This window comes from Lactuca saligna, chromosome 3, assembly GCF_052625555.1.
Source record: "Lactuca saligna cultivar CGN05327 chromosome 3, ASM5262555v1, whole genome shotgun sequence".
In the NCBI taxonomy this organism is placed as follows: Eukaryota; Viridiplantae; Streptophyta; class Magnoliopsida; order Asterales; family Asteraceae; genus Lactuca; species Lactuca saligna.
The window spans coordinates 30632223-30639495 of NC_136419.1; positions in this window are offsets into that span (position 1 = coordinate 30632223).

The following is a 7273-nucleotide window of genomic DNA, read 5'->3' on the forward strand; positions in this document are numbered from 1 at the left end:
GCAACCAATCATGATAGTCTTGATTCATACCTACTTCCGACATATGACCGACTGTGGAGGTTCGAATAATATGATATACCAAACATAATTATTCTGGAAGTCAAAACATGCAAAAGAAATATAGTAAACGATCGACAAGAGATAGCAACACTTTACTCATAAATAAAACACCTTTTATTCATCATCTAATATCAATTACACTTTACAAATTTCAAGGTTATCTAAACACTAAATCTAATATCATCCTTCAGCCCTATGCTCCAAGCATGCTGGAGATGCTTAACCCGAGTCAATCCCTTCGTGAGAGGATCTGTTGGATTCTCATCTGATAATACCCTATTTTCCACGAGGAGTCCTTCTATTCGATGTCTAATGAAATGGTATTTTCTGTTGATATATCTGGATCTCCCGTGATCTCTTGGTTCCTTGGCTAAGGCAACTGCACTTTCACTATCACAAAAAATTTCCATTGGCTCCTTAATGGTTGGTACAACTCCAATGTCTCCAATGAAGTTCTGTAGCCATATTGCCTCCTTTGCTACCTCACTCGCTGCTATATATCCTGATTCGTAAGTTGAATCAGCCACTGTCTGTTGCTTGGAACTCTTCCAAGAAGTTGCTCCTCTGTTTAAGGTAAAGACCCAGCCTGACTGAGAGCGGAAATTATCCCTATCAGTCTGAAAGCTAGCATCATTATACCCTCCAACTCTCAAGTCATCACTCCCACCGAGGGTAAGGACCCAGTCATTAGTCCTCCGTAGGTACTTGAGGATATTCTTTACCGCAGTCCAGTGTGCCTTGCCAGGGTTCCCCTGCTACCTGCTAACAATGCTCAAGGCAAAGGCTACATCAGGTCGAGTACATATCATAGCATACATGATCGATCATACAGCTGACGCATAAGGTATTCGACTCATTTCTGCTATCTCAGCCTCAGTACTAGGGCTTTGTGTCTTCCTCAATATGGTGTTACTCTGGATGGGTAACTCTCCTTTCTTGGAGTCCTGCATGCCGAATCTCTTCAACACTTTATCCATGTAGGTACTCTGACTAAGTCCAATTTGTCTTTTACTTCGGTCTTTCAAGATCCTTATCCATAGAATATAGGTAGCTTCTCCTAGGTCCTTCATAGAGAAACACTGCCCAAGCCAGGACTTAACTTTCTGTAGAGTTGGGATGTCATTTCCTATGAGTAGTATGTCATCCACATACAATACCAAAAAGCTAACTGTACGCCCACTAGCTTTGACATACACACAAGATTCATCTTCACTCCTAGAAAAGCCAAACTCTTTGACTTTCTCATCAAAGCAAAGATTCCATCTGCGAGGTGCTTGCTTTAATCCATAAATGGATTTCTCAAACTTACATACTCTATTAGGGTACTCTGTATTGACACAACCCTCTGGCGGACTCATGTAAACATCCTCAACCAACTTTCCATTAATAAAAGCGGTTTTGACATCCATTTGCCATATTTCATAGTCATGAAATGCAACTATGTCTAAAAGAACCCTATTAGACTTAATCTTGGATACTAGAGAAAAAGTTTCATCATAATCGACTCCCGGAGTTTGTGAGAAACCCTTTGCAACCAGTCGTGCCTTATAAGTGTGTACATTACCATCCATGTCGGTCTTCTTCTTGAAGATCCATTTGCACCCTACAGTCTTACGACCTGGTACATTCTCAACCAAGTTCCAAACTTGATTGTCATACATGGATTGTATCTCGCTATCCATTGCCTCTTTACACTTGGCTGACTCAGGGCCTACCATGGCTTCCGTGTAACTGTTAGGTTCATCCAAACCTATCAGTGTCTCATCACTGATAAGTGTATCACCTTCCGCAATAATATGGAATCCATAGTAATGCTCAGGTGCATTCCTAACCCTTATGGAATGCCTCAGACGTACAGACTTGTCAATTGGCTCAACAAGAGTTTCCTCCTCAAGTTAAGTGCTAGGGTTTGAAGTTCCTTCACCACTTGACTCTTGAATTTCTTTAAGGTCAACTTGCCTCCCACTGTTTCCTTGGCTTATGAACTCTCTCTCTCTCTCTATATATATATATATATATATATATATATATATATCAAGACAACCCTCCTAGCTACAAAGACCACATTTTCACTAGGTCTATAGAAGAGGTAACCAAAGGATTGTTGTGGGTAGCCGATGAAAATACTGATGGGTTTTGGTCATAAGACATCCTATGTGCTCATACAAACCCTAATGCTTGGATCTAGGTTTCTCTATTGTACATGCTTTGAATCCAAGACTATAAACCCTAATTCTAGCATACAAGTAATCATATTAACATGCAATTAGGTTTAAGATCATACCTTGATTGTTATGTAGCAATAACAATCCTAAATCTCCTTGTATTGACTTTGGAATGCTTAGAGTCACAAGTGCCACTCCTCTAATGTCTCACAAACACCATAAGCAAGAGGATGAAGAGGAGATAGGTTGGAGGCTGCCAAAAACATGTGTAAACCCTTACAAGAACATTAGCCACGTTTTTGAGCCTTAAGGGGTCTTTATATAGTTGGGCTATTAGGGTTATCTAACAAGGAAACCCTAATTTGGATGCTTAAGCCCTAAGCAACCCATAGACTCCTTTTATCAAGCCCATGGACGATTTCCTTATGGGTTTCCCATTAGAATTCGTCCATCCCTTAATACAAGGCAATCCATGGCCCAAATTGCAATTATCCTATAATTACAATTCCAGTCCCTTAAGTTTAATTAATCTCTTTTAGTCACAAAACTAATTACCAATTAATTATTGACTAATATTAATTAAACAATATGATTTCTCCTTTAATATATTATTCCCATAATATATTAATAAATCATATTTAATCCTTACTCTCCATAATTCATCCTATCAAGTTGCTTTGGTGAAGGCAACCCAAAAGGACCATGCACCATCGGGTCAAGTACATACCAAAATAGTTATGGACTTAGACACTAATCCAACAGTCTCCCACTTGGATAAGTCTAACAACTATTCTGCGTATGACTTCAGATCCTGATCTGCAATCGTAGCTTTCCAAAGCCGCTGTCAACTCTGATCATATCAGATACGCGTGTCCTTAGATAAGGGATCATATATTCCTCTATTCTAGATATCGTATGAGATATGATTTCTAATCATTCTCTTTGTACTATATCTCGATTTCCGATTTATGACGACAGACTAATTGAACAAATCAAACTAGCCCTAGCCCGGCCGAGCATTTACGTATGTCATCACTAAACCATCGAGGGGCCCAAAAGATATCGCTTCTATCCTACCTTGGATAAAAGGAACAGATAAACTTTGATACAATGCTTGCTTTCACTCACTAACCAAATCACACACAACAATATGTTTTATAACACCAAGCTACTAGTGCGTTTACATATTATCAATGTGCAACCGATTAGCAAGATACAACTCACACATCTCGGTTTGAAGAATATAAGATGTTATCGTCTCACTAATCACTCGAGATGGTGATCCAAGTGAGCGTGGGTTTAATCCAATGCTCAAATCATATTCATAAGCACTCATGAACGTTGCAGCAAACATTTGCTTATGTCTAATACTCTTTTAGACAATCCACACACCAATTCATGACAATCTTCATTCATATCTACTTCCGACATATGAACGACTGTGGCCCGTTTGAATAATTCGATTATTCTTAATAAACTCAATTATTCTGGAAGTCAAAACATGCAAGGTGAAACACAAGAATAATACTAATCCCATATGACCTCAAACCTTTGAGTATAAACAAAACACATTTTATTTATCACCATATCGATTACTCATTATTTGTCGTTTCGGTTAATCAACTTCTTACTTGAATTATTACACTTGTCCCATGCTCCTAGCATGCACACAATGTTAACCTATGGTTCTTACTTTTGTGAAATAGACAAATTGAACACGTTTCCAATCCTACTCATTTTACAACTCCAAATCCATTTTCTTAAGTGTAAGAATATCAAATTCTTGCTACTTATAGAATATGCTAGATTCTAACACTTTATGCAACGATCCTTTCGTAATGTCACTGCACCAAAGTCACAAAGACTATTGCCAATGATATTACAAAGTCCTCTATCGGAGATTGTTACAAGACAATTCCTTAGATACGATGTCTACCTCTCAAAGTACATTCCTTTGAACATCCTTTTGCATAAAGCTTTCTAATCTAGTCATAGATTTTCAATATTTACTTCCAAATATGGACACGCTTCCATATTTTCCATATGACAACTAATTTCTTAATAGAATCTTATCTATTCGTAATGATGTCGATATTGTCCATCCAATATGGAAACATTTCCATAATTTCCAATACTATACTTCTAACTACTCACAAGCGACCAATCCTCGTCGAACTTTGGATTGTCCTTTGATAGTTGTTTAATTATTTTAGTCAAAACCGATTCTAGTCCCTTTTCCCTCTAAATGCGCTAGACATTTGAAAAATTTTCGAATGGTCAAACATTAAAGCATTCGCAATCGATCCTATACCCGAAGCGTATGGGACACGATGCACAATGTTTTATTTGCTATGTTCTCAAAATTCGACTTGTGAAGAGGAATGCCGTAATCATAATCGAAATTTTAAGAACACACTATGTACCCTTGACTAAGTTTATTAACATTTCACAATCTAATCCTTTAGATTTGAAATGAAGCATAATATTCTCTCCCTTAATTATAGCAAAACAACCTTTCAACTCTTACAACTTTGCAAAGTACGACTCTTGTTTTCTATAATTAATATTGCCAACTATGCAATACTTGCCTTAATAATCATACAATCATAACATTTATGCTCCCACTATCATGATGATTATTATAAAACATAACACTTATGCTCCCACTAGCTTCGACATGTATTCATAAACATCTTAACTTTCAGAAAAACAATACTTATTGAATTTCTTAAGTTCATGTTTCTAATACTTAGTTCTTTGATAATCTTTTATCAAGACTTCTTGAACTTATACACTTTTGCCTTAGATAGTTCATATGTGTATCTTAACAATTAAGATTAATTGCCAAACCTCACAATTCAAATTATGGAAAGGGATGCCGTAACCATGATAGAATTCGAGAATGCAATTTTTACAATCACTATCTTTTAAAATCTTTCTTAGTGAAAGCATTTCCTCACAATCATTTTCATGAAGGAGGAAATCTTATGACACTTAGATTTAAATGGTGTATTTGTTCCTATCCATGTGAATTTGTTAAAAAACAAAGTTTACGACAAATTCAAACTCATATGGATCGAACTTTCTTAATCTTGATTTCTTGCCTTATGGTAGCACAGCTGCCCACCACGTCTTCCAAGTAGTTAAGCATCTCACCTTTTTCCTATCAATGTACCTTTCATTGATCAAGGTGCCTTGCCTTTTATGCATTCAAAATGAGAACTCATAGAACTCACATGCATAATTAACTCAATTGGAAACAACACAGAAACAAGATAACGTCAACATGATAGGTTGTAAACCTCAACTCGTGTGCTAGTGATGATTGATAAGGTTTATTTGATTTGTTCTTGAAACTTTTTCAGACCAATAAGACTCCCACTGACTCCTTGACATATAATATTCTTTTGTCAATAAACATTTCTTGACAGATATTCAAGAGTTAGTGTAGTTTTTATCAAAACACTTTATAAATTGGTCTTAGTTGGTCTTTGTCTTATTCAAGACATCACAACTTTCCACAATTGATGAATGTTATAAACCTTCTTAATACTATTCACTCAATGTCACAATCTTGACTTTAAGACTTGTTTTGGAACAAAGTATGATTGTCTTCTTGATTTGACCATTTCATCAATCTTTGATTCCTCTTCTTGGACATACAATTGTACCAAGATTCACTTAGATGATCAATTGAGATATGGTTCTTAATCATTAAGACCTATCATAAAGCATAAAAGCTACTCTCCCTTCTTCTTAGAATGGAGAAACTCTTATCTTTCTGCCTACTTGATTCTTCTTATTCGTTTTGCTATTGATCTAAACCCTTTAACCAATTCAAAATTACACTTAATCTTGTAAGTGTAATCATATTTACTAAGCCTTTAGTAAATTATGACGAATATCTTTGTTATTCTCATGGTGAACTTGATCAACACACAACTTTGTGTACTCGATCTCCTAGTCCTTCACTTGACACTTTGTCAATTAATTAGTCTAATTTCCAAATACGTAATTTCTCATTCATCGTGCATCCACGTTGCATGATTCCAAGTTTCTGTCCAATTGAAACTTGGGCGATGAGAAACTCTCCTTATTTGGTAAATTCTTGACATTTCCATAAATAACATAACTAAGAATCATATCCATTCGTTGTAGAAATATGCAAACATCAATTTTCATAACAATTTCATTGCAAGGAAGTAAACAAATAAATAAGTTAAACAAAATTTGTTTTATTTATAAAAGCAGCGGAAAAACATTTGTCCTTACAATGCAAAATCTATTGAAAACTATGTAAAAAGAAAATTTCTAACAACTCTATCATAACTATCTAAGCTCAAAATCCAATCTTCAAGTCCATGAGATCGAGATCCATCTCTTGTGATTAGATTCATTTTGCTCTCTTATTAAGCTTCCTTTCTTTTCACCGATCCTTCAAAACATTCAAATGCAATCTTATCACATCATCTATTAAGAATCAATGAATAGGAACTTAATGGAGTTAGATAGTGGGTTCTTACCTAAAGCATAGTCATACTTTTGACTCTCCCATCTCTTAGATCTCTTAGGTAAATAGGGCAACTTCGTCTCCAATGCCCCTTCTTTTGGCAATAAAAGCAAATTGACTCTTTTGGAACAACACATGGAACTACCTTAGACATCGCCTTTCTCTTATGATCAAACTTTTCGATCATTGCATGTCTTTCATTTCCATTGTCTATATCCATAGAGGTCTTGAAGGCAGATTCACCAATCAACTTTGCTTTTCTATTGCGCCAAACCATTGCTGATTCAGCAGCAGTAAGCATATAGGTGAGATCTATAAGGGTCACGTCGCGGTTCATCATATAGTACTCTCTTACGAACTCACTATATGAGTTAGGAAGTGACCGAAGAACCCAATCAACAGCCATCGCTTCACCGACAACGGATCCCATCATTCTTAATCTATCAATGTGTGACTTCATCCCTAAGACGTGTGCACACACCGACTTGCCCTCTTTATGTTTACTTGCCAAAAGGGCTTGAGTGATATTGAACCTTTC